Source organism: Arachis ipaensis, chromosome B8 (genome assembly GCF_059453495.1).
Source record: "Arachis ipaensis isolate K30076 ecotype BB chromosome B8, ASM5945349v1, whole genome shotgun sequence".
Taxonomy (NCBI): domain Eukaryota; kingdom Viridiplantae; phylum Streptophyta; class Magnoliopsida; order Fabales; family Fabaceae; genus Arachis; species Arachis ipaensis.
The window spans coordinates 38,420,743-38,444,465 of NC_142443.1; the positions used below are offsets into that span (position 1 = coordinate 38,420,743).

At 36.2% G+C, this 23,723-nt stretch overlaps 1 non-coding gene across 1 annotated transcript; it reads left to right on the forward strand.

Moving 5' to 3' along the window:
- Positions 1-6,902: 6,902 nt before the first annotated feature.
- On the forward strand, positions 6,903-7,010 carry LOC148547738 (small nucleolar RNA R71). The gene has a single exon (XR_015897677.1). It is a non-coding gene; the product is annotated as a small nucleolar RNA R71 (small nucleolar RNA).
- The last annotated feature ends 16,713 nt before the right edge of the window (positions 7,011-23,723 follow it).

The following is a 23,723-nucleotide window of genomic DNA, read 5'->3' on the forward strand; positions in this document are numbered from 1 at the left end:
CCCTTCACCAATCACCTCCATACCTCTTCCCCAAATGCCCTTAACCACTCACATCCATCCACTCTTCCCCATAAACCCCACCTACCTCTAAAATTCAAATTCTTTTCCCTCCCAAACCCAACCCTAATGGCCGAAACCTACCCTCCACCCCACCCCTATATAAACACCTCAACACTACTCCATTTTTGCACATTACAACCATCACTTCTACCCCTTGGCCGAATACACCTTCTCCCTCTATCACCTCCATTTTCTTCTTCTTCTACTACTTTCTTTCTTCTTTTGCTCGGGGACGAGCAATCCTTTTAAGTTTGGTGTGGTAAAAGCATTGCTTTTTATTTTTCCATAACCATTAATGGCACCTAAGGCCAGAGAAACCTCAAGAAAGAGGAAAGGGAAGGCAATTGCTTCCACCTCTGAGTCATGGGAGATGGAGAAATTCATCTCAAAAGCTCATCACTAAGAAATGGATGGAGCAAACAAGAGAGCCCACTCATGGACCTCAATAAGAGCATGAGGAAATTCCTCACCATGAAATTCTTGAGATACCTCAGGGGATGCACTTTCCTCCACAAAACTATTGGGAGCAAATCAACACCTCCCTAGGAGAATTAAGTTTCAACATGGGACAACTAAGGATGGAACACCAAGAGCAATCCATCATTCTCCATGAAATTAGAGAAGATCAAAGAGCTATGAGGAAGGAGCAACAAAGACAAGGAAGAGACATAGAGGAGCTCAAGAACACCATTGGTTCTTCAAGAGGAAGAAGACACCACCCTCACTAAGGTGGACCCGTTCCTTAATCTCATTGTTCTTATTTTTCTGTTTTTCGTTTACTATGCTTTATGTTTTATTTATGTTTGTGTCTTTATTACATGATCATTAGTGTTTAAGTGTCTATGTCTTAAAGCTATGGATGTCCTATGAATCCATCACCTATCTTAAATGAAAACTGTTCTAAAAACAAAAGAACAAGAAGTACATGTTTGAAATTAGTTTAATTATTTTGATGTGGTGACAATACTTTTTGTTTTCTGAATGAATGCTTGAACAGTGCATATGTCTTTTGATATTATTGTTTATGAATGTTAAATATGTTGGCTCTTGAAAGAATGATGAAAAAAGAGAAATGTTATTGATAATCTGAAAAATCATAAAATTGATTCTTGAAGCAAGAAAAAGTAGTGAATACAAAAGCTTGCGAAAAAAAAAGAAGAGAAAAGAAAAATGGCGAAAAAAAAAGAGAGAAAGAAAAAGAAAAAGCAAGCAGAAAAAGCCAAAAGCTCTTTAAACCAAAAGGCAAGAGAAAAAAGCCAATAGCCCTTAAAACCAAAAGGCAAGGGTAAAAAGGATCCAAGGCTTTGAGCATTAATGGATAGGAGGGCCTAAAGGAATAAAATCATGGCCTAAGCGGCTAAACCAAGCTGTCCCTAGCCATGTGCTTGTGGCGTGAAGGTGTCAAGTGAAAAGCTTGAGACTGAGCGGTTAAAGTCAAGGTCCAAAGCAAAAAAAAAAGTGTGCTTAAGAACCCTGGACACCTCTAATTGGGGACTTTAGCAAAGCTGAGTCACAATCTGAAAAGGTCCACCCAGTTATGTGTCTGTGGCATTTATGTATCCGGTGGTAATACTGGAAAACAAAGTGCTTAGGGCCACGGCCAAGACTCATAAAGTAGCTGTGTTCAAGAATCAACATAATGAACTAGGAGAATCAATAACACTATCTAAATTCTAAGTTCCTATAGATACCAATCATTCTGAACTTCAATGGATAAAGTGAGATGCCAAAACTATTCAAGAGGCAAAAAGCTACTAGTCCCGTTCATCTGATCGGAGCTAAGTTTCATTGATATTTTGGAATTCATAGTATATTCTCTTATTTTTATCCTATTTGATTTTTAGTTGCTTGGGGACAAGAAACAATTTAAGTTTGGTGTTGTGATGAGCGGATAATTTATACGCTTTTTTGCATTGTTTTTACATAGTTTTTAGTATGATTTAGTTAGTTTTTAATACATTTTTATTAGTTTTTAAATAAAAATCACATTTTTGGACTTTACTATGAGTTTGTGTGTTATTCTGTGATTTCAGGTATTTTCTGGCTGAAATTGAGGGACCTAAGCAAAAATCTGATTCAGAGGCTGAAGAAGTACTGCAGATGCTGTTGGATTCTGACCTTCCTGCACTCAAAGTGGATTTTCTGGAGCTACAGAAGTCCAAATGGCAATATATAATAGTCCATATTTTTTCCGAGTTTAGATGATGCAAACTGGCATTCAACGCCAGCTTTCTGCCCTATTCTAGCGTTAAACGCCAGAAACAAGTTGCAAAGCAGAGTTAAACGCCAAAAATAAGTTACAAACTGGCGTTCAACTCCAAGGAAGACCTCTACACGTGAAAGCTTCAATGCTCAGCCAAAGCACACACCAAGTGGGCCCGGAAGTGGATTTCTGCATCATTTACTTATTTCTGTAACCCTAGTAACTAGTTTAGTATAAATAGAACTTTTTACTATTGTATTAGACATCTTTGGATTATCTTTTATCTTTTGATCATGTTTTGATGATTGAACCCTCTTTGGGAGGCTGGCCATTCGGCCATGCCTGGACCATTATCACTTACGTATTTTCAACGGTAGAGTTTCTACACACCATAGATTAAGGTGTGGAGCTCTACTGTTCCTCATGAATTAATGCAAAGTACTATTATTTTTCTATTCAATTCAAGCCTTTTTCTTCTCTAAGATATTCATTCGCACATAAGAACATGATGAATGTGATGATTATGTGACGCTCATCACCATTCTCACTGATGAACGCGTGCCTGACAACCACTTCCGTTCTACATGTAAATAAGCTTGAATGTATATCTCTTAGCCTCCTGATCGTGAGATCAGAGTCTTCGTGGTATAGGCTAGCATTATTGGCGGCCATTCTTGAGATCCGGAAAGTCTAAACCTTGTCTGTGGTATTCTGAGTAGGATCTGGGAAGGGATGGCTGTGACGGGCTTCAAACTCGCGAGTGCTGGGCGTAGTGACAGATGCAAAAGGATTACTGAATCCTATTCCAGTATGATCGAGAACCAACTGATGATTAGCCATGCGGTGACACGCGCATTTTGGACCATTTTCACTGAGAGGATGGGAAGTAGCCATTGACAATGGTGATGCCCTACATAAAGCTTGCCATGGAAAGGAGTATGAAGGATTGGATGAAAGCAGTAGAAAAACAGAGGTTCAGAAGGAATAAAAGCATCTCCATACGCTTATCTGAAATTCTCACCAATGAATTACATAAGTAGCTCTATCTTTATTTTACGTTTTATTTATCTTTTCATTATTAAAACTCTATAACCATTTGAATCTGCCTGACTGAGATTTACAAGGTGACCATAGCTTGCTTCAAGCTGACAATCTCCGTGGGATCGACCCTTACTCACGTAAGATTTATTACTTGGACGACCCAGTGCACTTGCTGGTTAGTTGTGCGAAGTTGTGACAAAGAACTAAGATTATGAACATGCGTATAAAGTTTTTGGCGCCGTTACCAAGGAATGAACGATCACGATTTTGAATACCAGTGACAAATGAGATGAGGGAAGGCTAACCTTGCCAAAGTAGAGGACTTGTCCGCCACCTTGTAGAGTTCTAGGGATATAACCTCATGAACTTCTACTTCCTCTCCAATCATGATGCTATGGATCATGATAGCCCGGTCTATAGTAACTTCAGACCAGTTGCTAGTAGGAATGATTAAGCGTTGGATGAACTCCAACCATCCCCTAGTCACGGGCTTGAGGTCATGCCTTCTTAGTTAAACCGGCTTCCCTCTTGAATCTCTCTTCCATTGAGCGCCCTCTTCACAAATGTCTATGAGGACTTGGTCCAACCTTTGATAAAAGTTGACCCTTCTAGTGTAGGGGCGTGCATCTCCTTGCATCATGGGCAAGTTGAATGCCAACCTTACATTTTCTGGACTAAAATCTAAGCATTTTCCCCGGACCATTGTAAGCCAATTCTTTGGGTCCGGGTTCACACTTTGATCATGGTTCTTGGTGATCCATGCATTGGCATAAAACTCTTGAACCATTAAGATTCTAACTTGTTGAATCGGGTTGGTGAGAACTTCCCAACCTTTTCTTTGAATCTCATGTCGGATCTTCGGATATTCACCATTTTTGAGTTTGAAAGGGACCTCGGGGATCACCTTCTTCTTGGCCACATCTTCATAGAAGTGGTCTTGATGGACCTTTGAGATGAATCTCTCCATCTCCTATGACTCGGAGGTGGAAGCTTTTGCCTTCCCTTTCCTCTTTCTTAAGGTTTCTTTGGCCTTTGGTGCCATCAATGGTTATGGAAAAACAAAAAGCTTTAGCTTTTACCACACTAAACTTAGAAGGTTTGCTCGTCCTCGAGCAAAAAAAGAAAGAAAAGAGTAGAAGAAGAAAATGGAGGAGATGGAGGGGGTTTGTGGTTCGGCCAAGGGGGAGAAGTAGAGTGTATGATGTGTGAAAATGAATGAGTGAATATGGGTTTATATAGGAGTGGAGAGAGGGGTAGGGTTCGGCCATGTATGGGTGGGTTTGGGAGGGAAAGTGGTTTGAATTTGAATGGTAAGGTGGGTGGGATTTTATGATGGATGGATGTGGATTGGGAAAGAGATTATGGAGAAGAGGGTAGGATTTGATAGGAGAGGGTTTTTTTTGGGGAAGAGGTATTGAGATGATTGGTGAAGGGTATTATGGGAAGGTGTGAAGAAGAGAGAGAGAGATGAGGTAGGTGGGGATCCTGTGGGGTCCACAGATCCTGAGGTGTTAAGGATTTCTCATCCCTGCACTATATTGGCGTGTAAACGCCCCCTTGATTGCCAATCCTGGCATTAAACGCCAGGTTGCTGCCCATTTCTGGCGTTTAACGCCAACTTTTCTCCCCTTTCTGGCGTTTAAACGCCAGCTTTTCTCCCTTTTCTGCCGTTAAACGCCAGTTATGTGTCTCTTTCTGGCGTTAAACGCCAGTCTGGTGCCCATTCTGCTACCCTTACTAGCGTTTAAACGCCAGCAAGCTTCTCCTCCAGGATGTGCTATTTTTAATGCTGTTTTTCATTCTGTTTTTGCTTTTTCAGTTGTTTTTGTGACTTCACATGATTATCAACCTACAGAAAACTTAAAATAACAATGGAAAATAAATAGATATGATTAAATAAAATTGGGTTGCCTCCCAACAAGCGCTTCTTTAATGTCAATAGCTTGACAGTGGACTCTCATGGAGCCTCACAGATACTTAGAGCATGATGATGGCCTCCCAACACCAAACTTAGAGTTTGAATGTGGGGGCTCTATTTGACTCTGCATTGAGAGAAGCTTTTCATGCTTCCTCTCCATGGTTACAGAGGGAGATCCTTGAGCTTTAAACACACGGGAGTCCTCATTCATGTGAAGAACCAATTCTTCTCTGTCAACATCAATCACAGCTTTTGTTATGGCTAGGAAGGGTCTGCCAAGGATGATGGATTCATCCATACTCTTCCCAGTGTCTAGGATTATGAAGTCAGCAGGGATGTAGTGGCCTTCAACCTTTATTAGAACATCCTCTACAAGTCCATAAGCCTGTTTCCTTGAATTGTCTGCCATCTCTAGTGAGATTCTTACAGCTTGCACCTCAAGGATCCCTAGTTTCTCCATTACAGAGAGAGGCATGAGGTTTATACTTGACCCCAGGTCACACAGAGCCCTCTCAAAGGTCATGGTGCCTATGGTACAAGGTATTGAGAACTTTCCAGGATCCTGTCTCTTCTGAGGTAATCTCTGCCTAGTCAAGTCATCCAGTTCTTTGGTGAGCAAAGGGGGTTCATCTTTCCAAGTCTCATTACCAAATAACTTGGCATTTAGCTTCATGATTGCTCCAAGTTACTTAGCAACTTGCTCTTTAGTAACATCTTCATCCTCTTCAGAGGAAGAATACTCATCAGAGCTCATGAATGGCAGAAGTAAATTCAATGGAATCTCTATGGTCTCAGTGTGAGCCTCAGATTCCCATGGTTCCTCATTAGGGAACTCCTCGGAGACCAGCAGACATCCATTGAGATCTTCCTCAGTGGAAATCACTGCCTTTCCCTCCTCTATGCATTCGGCCATGTGGGACGTGTTTATAGCCTTGCACTCTCTCTTTGGGTTCTCTTCTGTATTGCTTGGGAGAGTACTAGGAGGGAGTTCAGTAACTTTCTTACTCAGCTGACCCACTTGTGCCTCCAAATTTCTAATAGAGGACCTTGCTTTAGTCATGAAACTGAGTGTGGTATTGGATAGATCAGAGACTACAGTTGCTAAGTCAGAGTGGCTCTGCTTAGAATTCTCTGTCTGTTGCTGAGAAGATGATGGAAAAGGCTTACTATTGCTAAACCTATTTCTTCTACCATTACTGTTGTTGAAGCCTTGCTGGGGCCTCTGTTGGTCCTTCCATGAGAGATTTGGATGATTTCTCCATGAAGGATTATAGGTGTTTCGATAGGGTTCTTCCATGTAATTCACCTCTTTCATTGATGGGTTCTCAAGATCATAAGCTTCTTCTTCAGATGAAGCTTCTTTGGTACTGCCTGTTGCTGCTTGCATTCCAGACAGACTCTGAGAAATCATATTGACTTGCGGAGTCAATATTTATTCTGAGCCAGTATGGCATTCAGAGTATCAATCTCAAGAACTCCTTTCTTCTGATTTGTCCCATTATTCATGGGATTCCTTTCAGAAGTGTACATGTATTGGTTATTTGCAACCATCTCAATGAGTTCCTGAGCTTCTGCAGGCGTCTTCTTCAGATGAAGAGATCCTCCAGCAGAGCTCTCCAATGACATCTTGGACAGTTCAGACAGACCATCATAGAAGATACCTATGATGCTCCATTCAGAAAGCATGTCAGAAGGACACCTTCTGATCAATTGCTTGTATCTTTCCCAAGCTTCATAGAGGGATTCACCTTCCTTCCGTTTGAAGCTCTGGACTTCCACTCTAAGCTTACTCAATTTTTGAGGTGGAAAAAATTTGGCCAGAAAAGCACTGACCAGCTTTTCCCAAGAGTTCAAGCTTTTCTTAGGTTGTGAATCTAACTATGTTCTAGCTCTGTCTCTTACAGCAAAAGGGAAGAGCATAAGTCTGTAGACCTTAGGGTCAACCCCATTGGTCTTGACAGTGTCACAGATTTGCAAGAATTCAGCTAAAAACTGATGAGGATCTTCCAATGGAAGTCCATGAAACTTGCAATTCTGTTGCATTAGAGAAACTAATTGAGGCTTCAGCTCAAAGTTGTTTGCTCCAATGGCAGGGATAGAGATGCTTCTCCCATAGAAGTCGGGAGTAGGTGCAGTAAAGTCACCAAGCACCTTCCTTGCATTGTTGGCATTGTTGTTGTTTTTGGCTGCCATGGCTTCTTCTTGTTTGAAAATTTCTGTTAGGTCCTCTCCAGAGAGTTTTGCTTTAGCTTCTCTTAGCTTTCTCTTCAAGGTCCTTTCAGGTTCAGGATCAGCTTTAACAAGAATGCCTTTGTCCTTGCTCCTGCTCATATGAAAGAGAGAAGAAGAAAGTATGGAATTTTCTATGTCACAGTATAGAGATTCCTTGAGATGTCAGAGGAAAAGAAGAATAGAAGGAGGAGGTAGAAAGGAGAGAATTCGAACTTATAGAGAGAGGGAGTCCGAATTGCACTTTGAGGAAGAGTGCTAGTCCCTTAAATAGAAGAAGGTGAGAAGGGGGAAAAGAATTTTAGAAATTAAATTTTGAAATGATTAAAAGAAATTTTGAAAAAAATTGATTGATGATTTTCGAAAATTAAAATTGAGAAAGTAGTTAAGTGATTTTGAAAAAGATTTTGAAATTAGAAATAAAAAAAGATATGATTGAAAATTATTTTGAAAAAGATGCGGTTGAGAAGATATGATTGAGAAAACATGGTTTAAAAAAAATATGATTGACAAACAATTAAAAATATTTGATTTTTAAAATTAATGCCTTGGCTAACAAGAAATTTGAAGGATATGATTCTAACATTCAATTATTGAACCTTTCTTAACAAGGAAGAAATTTTTGAATCACATCTCTAATTGTTAGCAAGGATTTTTGAAAATAGTAAAAAATGAAAAGAAATTGATTTTGAAAAGATATGATTGAAAATATATGATTTGAAAAAGATTTCATTTTGAAAAATTATGAAAATTTGAAAAAGATTTGAATTAAAATTAAAATCTTTCCTCTTGTGCCATCCTGGGGTTAAACGCCCAGAATGGTATCCATTCTGGCGTTTAACGCCCAAAATACTACCCTTTTGGCCCTGGCTGGCGTTTAAACGCCAGTTTTCCTTCCTCACTGGGCGTTTTGAATGCCCAGCTTTTTCTGTGTAATTCATCTGCTGCGTGTTTTGAACCTTCAATTCTCTGTATTATTGACTTGAAAAGACATAATTTTGAAACTTTTTTTTTTAAATTTTAATGATGAGAAACAATAAAATGAAACTAATCATGGAAAACTAAGATCAAATAAACAATGCATGCAAGACACCAAACTTAAAAATTTTCATATTAGAGACACTAACAAATTGAAAATGCGTATAAAAAACAACAAAAGACTTAAAACAATAGAATTTAAAGATTAGAACCAAGCAAATCATCAAGAACAACATAATGCATATATTCCAAAAATGCAAGAAGAATAAAGACATGCAATTGACACCAAACTTAAAAATTGACACTGGACTCAAACAGAAGACACAAAATATTTTTGGTTTTTATCATTTAAAAATTTTTTGTAAATTTTTTTTTGAAAATTATTTGGAAAAGAAAAATAAGGATTTTAAAATTTTTAATAGGAATTTCCAAGAATCATGCAATGTTAGTCTAAAGCTTCAGTCTAAAAAGATTAGACATGGCTAGCCAAGCTTCAGCAAGACATTACATACAACAGCCAAATTGATGAGAATCAATAAGCTTTTGTGATGATAAAAACATCATCTGAAACTCTAGAATTCATTCTTAAAAATTCTGAAGAATAAAAATAAAATAAAGTTACCTAATCTAAGCAACAAGATGAACCGTCAGTTGTCCAAACTCGAACAATCCCCGGCAACGGCGCCAAAAACTTGGTGCACGAAATTGTGATCATCTATGGCGCCAACAACTTGGTACGCACAATTGTAATCTCAACTCTTTTTCACAATTTCGCACAACTAACCAGCAAGTGTACTGAGTCGTCCAAGTAATAAACCTTACGTGAGTAAGGGTCGATCCCACGGAGATTGTCGGCTTGAAGCAAGCTATGGTCATCTTGTAAATCTCAGTCAGGCGGATTAAAATGGTTATGGAGGATTGATAATTAAAAGATGAATAAAAGATAAAATAAGATAGAGATACTTATGTAATTCATTGGTGAGAATTTCAGATAAGCGTAAGAAGATACTTTACTCCTCCTGAACTTCTGCTTTCCTATTGTCTTCATCCAATCATTCATACTCCTTTCCATTCAAGCTGTATGTTGGGTTTCACCGTTGTCAATGGCTACCTCCCATCCTCTCAGTGAAAATGGTCCAAATGCGCTGTCACCGCACGACTAATCATCTGTCGGTTCTCGATCATGTTGGAATAGGATCCATTGATCCTTTTGCGTCTGTCACAACGCCCAACACTCGCGAGTTTGAAGCTCGTCATAGCCATCCCTTCCCAGATCCTACTCGGAATACCACAAACAAGGTTTAGACTTTTCGGATCTCAGGAATGGCCGCCAATAATTCTAGCCTATACCACGAAGGTTCTAATCTTAGATTAGAAACCCAAGAGATATACATTCAAGCTTGTTGCATGTAGAACGGAAGTGGTTGTCAGGCACGCGTTCATAGGTGAGAATAGTGATGAGTGTCACATAATCATCACATTCATCATGTTCTTGAGTGTGAATGAATATCTTAGAATAAGAATAAGCTTGAATTGAATAGAAAAACAATAGTACTTTGCATTAATTCATGAAGAACAGCTGAGCTCCACACCTTAATCTATGGTGTGTAGAAACTCCACCATTGAAAATACATAAGAACAAGGTCTAGGCATGGCCGTGAGTCCAGCCCCCATAAATATCTAAGATAGCATAAGACTAATCGAAGATGAAAATACAATAGCAGAAGGTCCTATTTATAGAGAACTAGTAGCCTAGGGTTTACAGAAATGAGTAAATGATGCAGAAATCTACTTCCGGGCCCACTTGGTGTGTACTTGGGCTGAGCATTGAAGATTTCACGTGTAGAGGCTTCTCTTGGAGTTAAACGCCAACTTTTGTGCCAGTTTGAGCGTTTAACTCCAGCTTTTATGCCAGTTCTGGCGTTTTGACACCAGAATTTTTATGCTGAATTGGAACGCCAGTTTGGGCCATCAAATCTCGGGCAAAGTATGGACTATTATATATTGCTGGAAAGTCCAGGATGTCAAATTTCCAACGCAATTGAGAGCGCACTAATTGAGCTTCTGTAGCTCCAGAAAATCCACTTCGAGTGCAGAGAGGTCAGAATCCAACAACATCTGCAATCCTTTTTCAGCCTCTGAATCAGATTTTTGCTCAGGTCCCTCAATTTCAGCCAAAAAATACCTGAAATCATAGAAAAACACACAAACTCATAGTAAAGTCCAGAAATGTGATTTTTAATTAAAAACAAATAAAAATATAATAAAAACTAACTAAAACATACTAAAAACTACCTAAAAACAGTGCCAAAAAGCGTATAAATTATCCGCTCATCACATACTTTCGTCCATAGTTGTTAGAACCGAACCGGTGATCGAACCGGTCAAGCTACTGGGTTACTGGGTCATTGGTTCAACCGGTGGGTCACTGGTTGAACCGATTAACCCGGTCCTATGTAAATAAAAAATAAAAAATAGTCAAAAATTTAAAACTAAAATTTAAAATACATATTTTTACTAATATTTTAAGAATATTCAGCTATTCTAAAATAATATGAAACAGAAATAATAATTATTTTCTTAATTTTACTCTATCATAAATATTTTATTTTGTTTTTATATTAAAATAATAATTATTTTCAGATTTTAATAATTTATTAATAAATTTATATCTGTTATACTATTATATACTACAAGTATTTATTAAAAAATAATATTAATAGATATTATATAATTATGAAAAGAAAAAATAAGTTAATTTATAATTGTTGTTAAATAAAAATATAATTAATTTAAAAATATGTGAGTTTATAACTAAAATTAAAATAAATTAAATAGAAGTAAATATATTTGATAAAAGATATATATATATATATATATATATATATATATATATATATATATATATATATATATATATATATATATATATATATATATATATATAATAATTTGTAAACATGTTAACTAGAATTGTGATAGCCTGGTGGTTGTGACTTGCTCCTTTTTCAGTGAGGACAGGGGTTCAAACCCCAACCCACCCATTTTGGAAAATTTTAATTTCTATCAGTTCGGTTGGACCGGTTTTAACCGGTTCACTCCGGATTTGACCGGTCCACACCGGTTCTCATCCTTGTTCGGTTTAAATAGCGGATCGGACCGGTTTGGAGTCCGGTTCACCAATTTTCTGGTCAAACCAGTCGGTTCGGTCCAGTTTTTACAACACTGTTTCGGGTGATCAATGTCGAGGGTAAAACTATTTTGGACTTTTCCTCAATCTTTGACCTTCTCATCGCAAATACATATTTTAAAAAAGAGAGACGAACATCTTATAACCTATAAGAGTGGTATGACAAGCTTTCAAATTGACTTCTTCTTGTTGAGGAGAATCGACCAGAAATTTTGCATTAATTGTAAAATTATCCCGGGGGAGAGCTTGACAACACAACATAGGGTGTTCGTCATGAATTTTCGCGTTGAGTAAAAGTTGAGGAAAATACATCATATGAGGAACCCAAGGACGAGGTGATGGCGGTTGAAAGGAGAGGAACAAAGAAGCTTCCTAAGACGGGTAGGAGAAGACACAACTAGAAAATTGCTTAATACAAACAGATTTACAGACAGATTTAGTCTTTATTACAGACAGATTTTTGGTTACCGACGGATTTTGTCCCTTTGTAAAAGCCTCGTTGGAAATTATTTACCGACGGATTTTTTTCCGTCGAAAAATTACCGACAAATTTTTACTAGTTACCAACGGATTTTTCCTCAGTAAATTCTCCCCTCTATTTCCCTGAAACGGCGAACTTTCCGACGGATATTCCGTCGGTAATTACAGACGACTTTTTCGACGGATTTTCCGTCGGTAATTACAGACGGATTTTCCATTAGTAATTACAGACAGATTTTTCGACAGATTTTTCGTCGGTAATTGGCAACAGATTTTCCGACAGATCTTTCGTCTGTAATTTGAATCTTGAAAAATCATCCCACACTCTGAATACAGACAGAAAATCTGTCTGTAAATCCGTGAGTAATATAAAATAGTATTTTTTTTAGATTTTTTATTGCAAAATAAACCTAATTTCATACAAAATAAATATAAATTTAATAAATTCAAATTTTCATCTAATTTTTATCTAACTTGTATCGAAACATTCATAGTATTTAAAAATAACTAATATTTGATATTAGCAATAGAATCAAACATGTTGTTTGGTTTTGACAATGTATCAAGAACAAAGACATTTAATAATCTCCTCTAAATAGTCCAATATCATTAGTATATATTTTTAACATACAAGAGATAATCACTTATAAATTTATTTTGATTTGAATTGATTTTGTGACGAGGGTTTCACTTAATTTAATTTTTCCTTGCTTCCATCTTATGAGCATGTCAAGTGCGGCTTTTAGTTGGTCCATAGAAACCAAGTGTCCAGCTTTATTTACCTGTTTAATATAACATAAACAAATTAAACATTAATTTTAAGAATCTTGAAAATTAGATATCTAAAATCTATATGGATATTATTATTAGAAAGACATACATACCTTCAAGAAAGTGATAGTATTTGTTGCTCTGAAAAGCCATACAACTCCCCACAGTAGCTCATCCTGAACAACCAATACAACAAAATGCTTATTAATGAATTAATTAATGAATTATTCAAAAGAATAATAACTGGTGTCTTACCATGAAATCAGAATAGGAGCAATAAAAAGGGAAAACTGCTGATCCAAGTGAACTACTATAAGAACCCTAATGCTGATATGCAAACTGGAAAACTTGCATGGTATGTCAAGGAGACTTGATTTGAATAATTTATCAAAATTTTATTTTCCACCTGCTTTGTTGTTTTTGGAACATATGATCCCACAACTATCAAACCACCATTCCTTTCTCTTGTAATTCCTAGATCCTTTGGCAATATTGGGGGCCTCGAGATAATTCCAATTCGGGAAGAAACAAAACTAGCAGCAATACAACATAAGAAGTATTTTTCCATCAATGCTGCCTATTAACAGGACAAAACAATAAAGCAGCATTAACATCTGTAAACAATCATGCAAAAGAGCCAAATAAATACAATTAACATGAATGAAATTCTACCTTGATCATTCCAAGTGCAAATACAGCCATATCTCTTTCACTAGCTGCATTAACTACACATGTTGAACCCTGCTTTTACAATAGAAACACAGTAAGGGGACTAGTAACAGACACACACTAATTCATAATATTCTAACAAGACAAAGTCAACTCACTGGTTTTCTTCTTATAACTTAAGAATGTAGAAACTAAAGTGCATTATCAATTTCTGTACACCTTTTTCAAACTGCATAGATGCTAGAAAACTGCATCTGGTCCTCCTTTCCTCAAAAGTTCAATGGAAACAGAAGCAACAGTGGATGCAGGTATTCGACCACCAGTCTTCTCTTCTACCCACTAATTGGATAAATATCTTTCAAAAAATTTGGGCTCTTCAAATCTGCGTGAAAGAAAGCATCATTACAACTAAAAAGTAGGATTAGGGCTCTTCAAATTATTAGGAATCCCTTCTAAACAAACCAAAGAATATAATAATTCAAATTCTTAATCTAAATATAATAAGTTCAATCTGAAGAGTCCGATCATTCTTCATTCAGTGTTTACAGTTTCATTAGCAGAAGTTCACGTCACTACTATGTCATCCAACCTAGATTGATTATATACTACTGCTAAACTAGAAGGTGCACAACGCATCAATCGATGTACAAGGCTAGTTAACATTCTAAAGGCTTTGTTTACTTTCATATAATTATTTCCAGAATTTCTTGCTTTCAATGTTAATCATAGACCTGCCACCTTATTTTTATAACATTTCCTATTTAAAGAATTTTATAAAGGAAATACAAAATTATACAAGGGTTTCTAACTGTAAGGTTTAAACCCTAAATCCTTAATATCAATTATAAACCTCTCACATTATTTGTTTCCTGTTTATATAATTTTGTAAATGTAAAAAAAAAAAAAAACTAAAACATATCCTAAGTTTCAACTGACTAACTATCAAGACTAAACCTAAAACCCTTAAAATTAATTACAAAATACGAATCTGTCACCTAAGTTGTTTCCTGTTTATAGGATTTTGTAAAGGAAATATAACACCAAGCAAGCCCTAAGCTTCTAACTGTCAGGACTCTGCGACCATGACAAACTTGTTCATGCATTGCAATGAAATACAGAATGAAACACAACGCAAAACACTCTCCACCCCTCCCCCCCCCAAAAAAAAACCCAACCCACCCCGGATTGTAATGGCAGGAACATACCATCACAACAACACAAAGGTTGTGCTTATCACTATGTTCTTATCACTTTTAAGTTTTATGATATTCCAAGTGTTAAAGCAAAAACAAAAGTAGCCAAAGTGAGGTTCAATCAATTGAAAATGAAAAATACCACAACCATAAACAATTAATTAGAACAAAAAAGAAGTCATAAAAACTAGTACAACTACTACAAGAACATGGTTGAAAGAGTTAAATACCATCCATGGCCTGAGCCACTGATTCAAAATCCATGAAAGTTCTAGTTGCTCTGTTCGGAGAGGTCTGCATTAGAATAATCGTGTGGCGATTAGCAAACTCTGTGTCCAGTAAGAAAAAGAAACAAAGAGGCTTTTACATCATGCAGATTCGAAGATTTGTAGCCAAAGGCAGCATCTTTAGCAAACTCTGTGTCCCCTGCAGGAACAAGCCTGTAGACAAAAAGTGAAGTAAGCAAGGTTTCTAATGTCCATTCCTAATTCCTTTCAACCAAGTTAATGAAGAATGGCAAGACATACGTATCAGATGAATTCTAATTGAAATATTGAATAATATAAACAAGTTTAAAATATTCATAAGAAAAACCAAATAATTAATATTCTCTCCCACTTTATCCTCACACAGTTTTTGAAATAACAGGGGATTTATTCTAAAATCTACCTGTGATTGTTAATTCTGAGATTTTGAAGATTGCATCAACCTAGCAAAATTGGTTGAAATCTCAGAGGTTCAAGTTAAAATTTAGTATGGCCTATATTGGTTTCAATATAAAGAGCACTTTCATAATCATAAGTGTTATGCAACACATCAGACATACTACCATCATTTGATAGTATAAACGGAAATCAAAAGGAATAAAATTTCAAAATATTATAGTTTATGCAGATGATGCAGATAAAGTGCAATTGCTCCTTCCAAGTTCCAATAATTCAGCTTCATTCACTGTATTCCATTTTTGATTGTGTCATGCTCCTTACTGGTTAGCTTAAAGACATTCACTTCAAGTCCTCATCTCTGTAGCTGGCTTACACTAACTGTGTCCTTGATTCTAAATTATTTGATGAATGCAACATGATTACGTCTTGTTGGCAGTTTTAATTAAAGTGTTATCTTGTGACTTATGGGACCAAGCTCAATAATACTACTATACCAAATTAATAATCTCTCTCCAATGCATCAAATCACATTAGTTATTGTATAGATCATGTTATTTACTACTTAATATCAAATTAAGAGTTATGCTACTATTTCAACTATTACAAGTGATTATCAAGCAAAGTTATTGATTCAGAGTTGGATTCCAGAGCTTCAACCACCCCACAATATTCTTAAAAAAAATTCATAATTTTGTGTTTTTTATCTCTATGAAGAAGCAAAAAATTTCAAGGCTTTCAACTTTTGTATAAGCAAGGTAATAGTACGGTTTTCTACAATAAATTTAGTGACTGCAAGAGCTTCAATACTGTTAATAAAGGACATATGATGATTTCGTTTTTTTTTTACTTTCAATTTGTTTATACACAATAAAATAAAGTCCTCTTTCAGAGATACTCCTAAATAAATTACACAATCAATTTTGAAGAGAACAATGTCTATAGGATCATAAGCTTATTTTGTTTTCTAAAGTACTGTCTTAATTGCTTTGAGTCATTCCCTTATTGGTTTTAATTTGCTGAAATTCATTGATAAGAACATTAGTTTATGGTATTATTGGTCTAACTAATTGAAAAAGGAAAACCTACATCTACATGATATGTAAGAAATAGGGCTGCTTTCATTACTCGGTAACACAATCCAGCATTACTTCTATGGAGTAGTTGGAGAAAAGGCCATGGCAAATTTTCGACATGCTCTATATAAAGGTATCAGATATCACAATTAACCTAATTTCTCTCTCAATTGGACAACACCGGTCTATACTGAAAGTAACGGCCAAGGAATGAATATAAACATGCTATAGCAATCTGGAGCTGGTTCCTTATATAGGCTTTCGTTTCCAGAAGCTGACAAAAATATCTAAATATTGTGAATCAAACTTATATATGAATTAACTAGCTCGCCTAGCATAACAGTAATGGCAGAATCAAAGGATCACGATTTCATGATGCTGAATTTAGAAAACCCTAAGAGTCTTAAAAAAACAAGAACTACTTTTTCTAAGCATTCTGATTATATTTGGCCCTCTTTAACTTCTCATATTTAGCAAATTAGACAGTTTTTCTCGAGATATGTTCAACTATACAAAATTGATAGCAATTAACCACTAATCGGTACTGTTTCAAATTGAATTTTGAGACCAGAGCAAGACACTACACAATAACGCGTTTGGAATGAAAAATTAGCGAGAGAAACAAGGGATGCAGTTAGGGCTAACCTAGTTAGTGGAGTGCAAATAGATCAAAAGATTGAAGATCTATGCAACCCTGTATATAAAGTGTTTGATTCGATTTGATTCGGTTAGTGGAGAAGCTGGTCTTTGCCGGAGAAGAAGTTACCAACGGAGTCAACTATCATTCCGAGCTTCGCTTCAAGCTTCGCAATTCAACAATAACCACCGAGTTTCCACCGAGTTGAGATAAGTTTCATGAATCGCTGCAGACGCGATGAGAGCGGCGACGGAGGGAGCCCGTGCGATGCAAGGGATGACAGAGAGAGATCCTGCGATGCGAGCGGCGGTGACAGCGGTGGAAGAAGCTGGTGCGATGGAGAGAAGAAGCAACTCGGTGACGGAGAGACTCATTTGATTTGTGTGGAGTGTGAATGGATCGAGAGGGTAGGGATATAATTAGGGATTTCGACAGAAAATCCGTCTGTAATAATTTAATAAAACGCAACATTTTTATCCATTTAATTATAGACAGATTTTCTGTCTGTAACCATTTCACAACAAAATTAATTTTTTCGACAGAATTATCGACGGATTCTCTTTTCAGTCAGTAATTTATGCTAATTCATTTTTTTGTTTTTCGACAAAAAAGCCTTCTCAAATTTCGTCTGTATTTCTGTGGGATAAAATCTGTCAGAAATATCCGTCTGTAATAACTAGTTTACTAGTAGTGAGAGGCAAAGTAGGTTGGGGAAGGAAGCACGGAAGAGATGTGGAGGGAGATGGCAGAAGTTATTAGAAGAACAGCAAAAGAAAGCTTTGGTGAATCTAAAGGAATAGGACCTAGAGACAAGAAATCTTGGTGGTGGAATGTGAGTGTACAAGAAAAGATAAAGATAAAAAGGGAGTTCTTTAAAGAGTGGTCTTTATGTCGCAATGCAGATAATTGGAAAAAATATAAGGCGGCTAAGAAAGAGACAAAAGTGGCTGTAAGTGAAGCAAGAACAAGAGCATATGAGGGTCTCTACCAGTTTTTGGGCACGAAAGAAGGAGAAAAAGGTATATATAGAATCGCAAAGAGCTGTGAAAGAAGAACGAGAGATTTGGATCAGGTTAAGTGCATAAAGGATAAGGATGGAGAGGTACTGGCTCAAGAGGAGGAGATTAATGCAAGGTGAAAGAGCTACTTTTACGAGTTATTTAATGAAGGACAGAAGACTCTTCTGAGCCTTGGTCAGTTATGCACAAGGAAAGAAGATCAAAACTTTGACTACTATCGAAGGATTCGAGACTTCGAGGTAAAAGAGGCTCTAAATTAGATGAAAAATGGCAGGTAAAAACTTTTTAGCAATGTATAATAGTCCATACTTTGCTTCAGATTAAAAGGCCCAAAACTGGCGTCCAACGCCAGCCTCCTGCCCCCTTCCAGGCATCCAGCGAGCAAAGGAGAAGACCAAGCATCCAAACACCCAGAGAAGACCCTCTAGCCAGTGTTCAATGCCCTAGAGGACTCATAACATGTGGATCTCATCAAAGCTCTGTCCAAACACTCACCAAGTGGGCTCCAGAAGTGTATTTTAGCACTAAAAGACTGTTTCACCCTTTCTTATGTAATCCTTAGTCATTAGCTTAGTATTTAAAGAACTTTTACACCTCTCATTGAGAGAGGTCTACCATATTTTATTTTTACCATTGTATTTCCTATCAGCATGAGTTTCTCCTATCAGTATGAGTTTCTAAACATCCTAGGTTGAGGGAAAGAGCCCTGCTGAGTTCTATGAATTAATAAAAGTATTACTATTTCTCTTCAGTCTGTGTTTGATTCAAATCTAAGATGTGTATTCGTTATTCAACATGATGAATGGGATGATCCGTGACAATAAGCTCCGTTCTTCATACTAAAACCGCGTGCCTGACAACCACCCGTGTCTACTTGCGTTCGTGTGAATACGAGCCAGGAAAGCATCGAACCACCAGCTTGATTATACATCTCTTAGATGGCTAATCCATGACTTCAATGGGGACTTCTCGAGACACCAGTTTAGCCAATTTATGGGGAGATTAGGGTCTTTGTGATAAAAGCTAGAACCCAAAGATGCAGCATTCTCTGATCCGAAAGATCCGACCTTGTCTGTGGCATTTTGAGTAGGATCATTAAGGAGAATGGACTGTAAGAGCTTCACCCTCAATCAGACTGGATGCGCACTAACCCTGGTGTTCAGATCTAGAGATTGGCGACCGCGGCCGTACGACGTTGATCACATACAGCCTGCCATAGAAGAAATCATTTACAATTAAAGGAAACAGTAAGACCAGAGTTAATCCAGAAGGACAAAGCAACTCCAAGCCTCATCCATCTAGGTTTCAAGATTATCATTGTAATTCCATCTTCCAAATCAAAATCAACAACTCTTCTATCCGCCTGACTAAGACCTGCAAGATAACCATAGCTTGTTTCAAACCACAATCCTCGTGGGATCGACCTTGACTCGCTCAGGCAATTTCTTGGACGACCCAGTGCACTTGCTGGTACAGTTGTACGAAGTGTGGGGATTCGTGCACCAAGTTTTTGGCGCCGTTGCCGGGGATTATTCGAGTCTAGACAACTGATGGATTATCTTGTTCCCTAGATCAGGTATTATCTTTAATTTTGTTAGAGTCTTTTATTTTGTTTTATTTTCTTCTTCTTTATTTTCGAAAAAATTAAAAACCTTTTTCAAAATTATTTTTCTTTTCTTTGTTCAATCTTTGTTTTTGGTTTGAGTCTTTTGTTTTTATTCTTGTGAATTTTCGAATTTCTTGAGTTTTTCTTCTAAAAATTTTCAAAATCTTTTTTTACCTTTTTCTTGTGTTCTTTTTCAAAAAATTTTCAAAATATTTTCTTTTCTTTAGTAATGTTTGCCTTTTGTTTGAGTCTTATATCAATCTTTGAGTTTGGTGTCCCTTGGTCACTTTGGTTTTCATTTCTTTTAACCTGTTCTTGGTTTTTCTTTCTTCATATTCGAATTATTCTTGGTTATTTTCCTTGTTTGATTTCAAAAATTTTAACTTTGGTGTCTTTTAGTATTTTTATTTTAAAATTTTCGAAAATAGTGTGTTTGGTTTTCAAAAATTTTTAGTTTGGTGTCTTTTGCATGTTCTTATGTTCTTTGAATTCTTTGAATTTTGTTCTTGGTGTTCTTCTTGATCTTCAAAGTGTTCTTGTTTTTCTTTTTGCTTTGATCTTAAAATTTTTAAGTTTGGTGTCTCTTTGTGTTTTTCTTGTTAATTTTCGCACACTAGGTCCCTTAGATCTAAAAATTTTAAGTTTGGTGTCTTTTTGTTGTTTTCCTCTTTCCTCATTAAATTCAAAAATAAAAGAAATATTTTTTCTATCTTTATTTTAACTAAAATTTTCGAAAATTACATAAAAAATTCAGATTTTAAATTTAAAGTTTTATCTTATCTTATCTTAGTTTTCAATTTTCAAAATCAAATCTTTTCAAAAATCATATCTTTTTCAAAATCTTATGTTATCTTTTTATCTTCCTTTAAAATTAAAAAATTTAAAATTCAAAATTCAAAATCTTATCTTATCTTATTTCAAACTTTAAATTCAATTTCAAAATTTAAAATTTAAATTTCAAATCTCAAATTTCAAAATCAAACCTTTTCAAAAATCAAATCTTTTCCAAACCTTTATCTTATCTTGCTTCAATTTCAAAATTCAATTTTCAAATTCTTATCTCATCTTATTTCAAAATTCAAAATTTCAAAATAAAAGTTTTGCAAGATTCAATTTTCAAATTTTAAATTTCAAATTTCAAATTTCAAAACTCAAAATTTAAATTTCAAATTTCAAATTTTAAAATCAAATCTTTTTTAAAATTCAAATTTCCAATCTTATCTTCTTCAACTTCTTTTCAAATTTTTTCTTTTAAAATTTGATTCTTTCTTATCTTTTCTTTCTTTTAAAATTTAAATTTCAAATCTTTTTAAATTAGAAACTAACTATTTGATTTTGATTTCAAATCTTTTTAATTTAAAACTTATCCTTTTTTTTAACTTCCTTATCTTATCTAACTTATCTTATCTTTAATTTAAAATCTTTTCTATCTTATCTTCTTCTAAATTTTAAAATTAAATTTTTTCAAATCTTTTCAATTCTTATCTTATCTTGTTGACTTTTTCAAATATTTTTAAAATTAAATCTTTGCTAATCTTCTATCTTATCTTATTTTCAAATCTTTCTTAATTAGTTACTTGTTTTCTCTCTCTTCTTTTTCAAAACTTCCTAACTAATCTCTTCTATTTTCTATTTTCGAAAATTCTCTTCTACTTCTCTCTCTTCTATTTTTGAATTTCATTAATTAATTTTCAATTTTTTTAATTAATTAACTTTTATTTTTGAATTAATTAAATAAATAAAACAAAAACAAAAATATTTTAATCATAATTTACATCTTATTCCTTAATTCTTCTTCTTCTCCTACCTTTCTTCATCATGAACCCAAATAGGAATGAAGAGTTTAGAAGAACCCTGGGGTCCTATACAAACTCTATTGCTGACTTCTATGGAAGAAGTATTAGCATACCTCATATCAGAGCAAGTAGCTTTGAACTAAACCCTCAACTCCTTGCTTTAGTGCAACAAAACTGCCAGTATTATGGACTTCCACAGGAAGAACCTACAGAGTTCCTGGAAGATTTTCTAAGGATTACTGACACAATACATAATGAGGGAGTAGACCAAGATGTCTACAGACTATTGCTCTTTCCTTTTGCTGTAAAGGACCAAGCAAAGAGGTGGTTAGATAACCAGCCCAAATCTAGTTTAAAAACTTGGAAACACCTAGTGGACAAGTTTTTAAATCAATACTTCCCTCGAAGGAAGATGATCCAGTTGAGACTGGACATCCAAAGCTTCAAACAAGGAGATAATGAATCTTTTTATGATGCCTGGGGGAGGTATAGAAGGATGCTAAGAAAATGTCCCACTGAATTGTTTTCAGAATGGGTACAGTTAGACATTTTCTACTATGGACTTTCAGACATGGCTAAAATGTCTCTAGACTACTCTGCTGGTGGTTCCATACACATGAGAAAGAACATTGAAGAGGCTCATGAGCTTATTGAGACAGTTGCTATGAATCAACATCTGTACTCAACTGCTGAGACTTCTATGAAAGGAGAGGTTAAGGCAGTATCTACTGAATCTAACTCTCTGGAATAGAATGAGTCTTTAACTCAGCAACTACACTCCCTTGCACAACAAATTTTGAAATTGCAAGAGATACTGCAAGAAGCCCGAGCCTCTAACAGAACTATAGAGGCACAGTTGAGTCAAACTAGACAACACTTATCTAAACAGATAAGAGAAGAGTGTCTGGCCCTCATTAGTACCAAAAAGGCTGAGCCTCAGATGGTACACACTGTTGAGGAACTAAATAAAGAAGAGACTCAAGAAGAGGCTGGGAGCACATTGTTACATGCCCCTCTTATGGGAAGAAAGCCTGAAGTACCACACCTCAGATGCCCAAAAAGGAGACCAAGGATGAACAATGCTCACAATCCTTGGAATGATCTGAAAAGATGCAAATCAATATTCCTTTTGTTAAGGTTGTGGAACAATGGTCTCTATCAACTGGAAGAAACCTCTCTGATGTTGAGAGAGGTGAATTAGTAATGATGTTACAGAAGGATTACATGGTTATCAAGGTCCTTCAACCTCCACTACCCCCTGACAAAGGAGGTACTTCCATACAGAGTACAATACTAGAGCCTCCTCCCCTGGTGAAAACTCATACAGTTTCCCCAGACATCAAACTTAAGTTTGGTGTTGGGCAGTCATCACCCACCAAGGAGGAAGGTCCCAAGAGGAAAATGCATAGAGGATGGAGAAACAATACAACCCCTACCCTGACAAGCAAGGAGAATCAATCTCATCACACTAAAAGAAAGCTTGTTAGGAGGAATTCAAATCTGAGGGCACTAATCTCCTCCTCTTCTCCCTTAGAGTCATTTCTATTAACCAACTAAAAAAAGAGGAAGAAAGTCAATAATCGAGTGTTAAGCTAATGACATTAAAGAAGCTCTTGGTGGGAGGCAACCCAACCATAAGTAATGTATTTCTGTTCTTTTTTCTTTTGTTTATTTTCATTTTAGTTTATTTTTAGAGTTTTCCCTTGCTTTTTAATGTTTGTGATCATGTGTAATAGTTATAACAGAAACAGAAACAGTCAGAGCTAGAAACAGAACACCCTGGAGCAGAAACCTTGTTGGCATTGAACGCCAGAGAAGGAGCCAGAGTGGGCGTTCAACGCCCTCTGGGGAGCAACAAGCTGGCATTGAACGCCAGCCATGGTGTAGCAGCTGGGCGTTCAACGCCCATATGGAGGGCAGGGAATTCAATTGTCCTAACCTCTCAGGACTAGTAGGTCCCACAAAATCCCCACCTACACCACACCCTTCTACTCTATTCTTTCCCATTGTTCATATTTGCTCGAGGACGAGCAAAACTCTTAAGTTTGGTGTTGCAAAAGCTTTGCCTTTTGACTTCTACCACTCCTAAAGAGCTATGAGGGAAGAACAACAAAGATAAAGGAGTGACATTGAAGAGATCAAACACTACATTGGATCCTCAAGGAGGAGCCGCCACCATCAAAGGTGGATTCGTT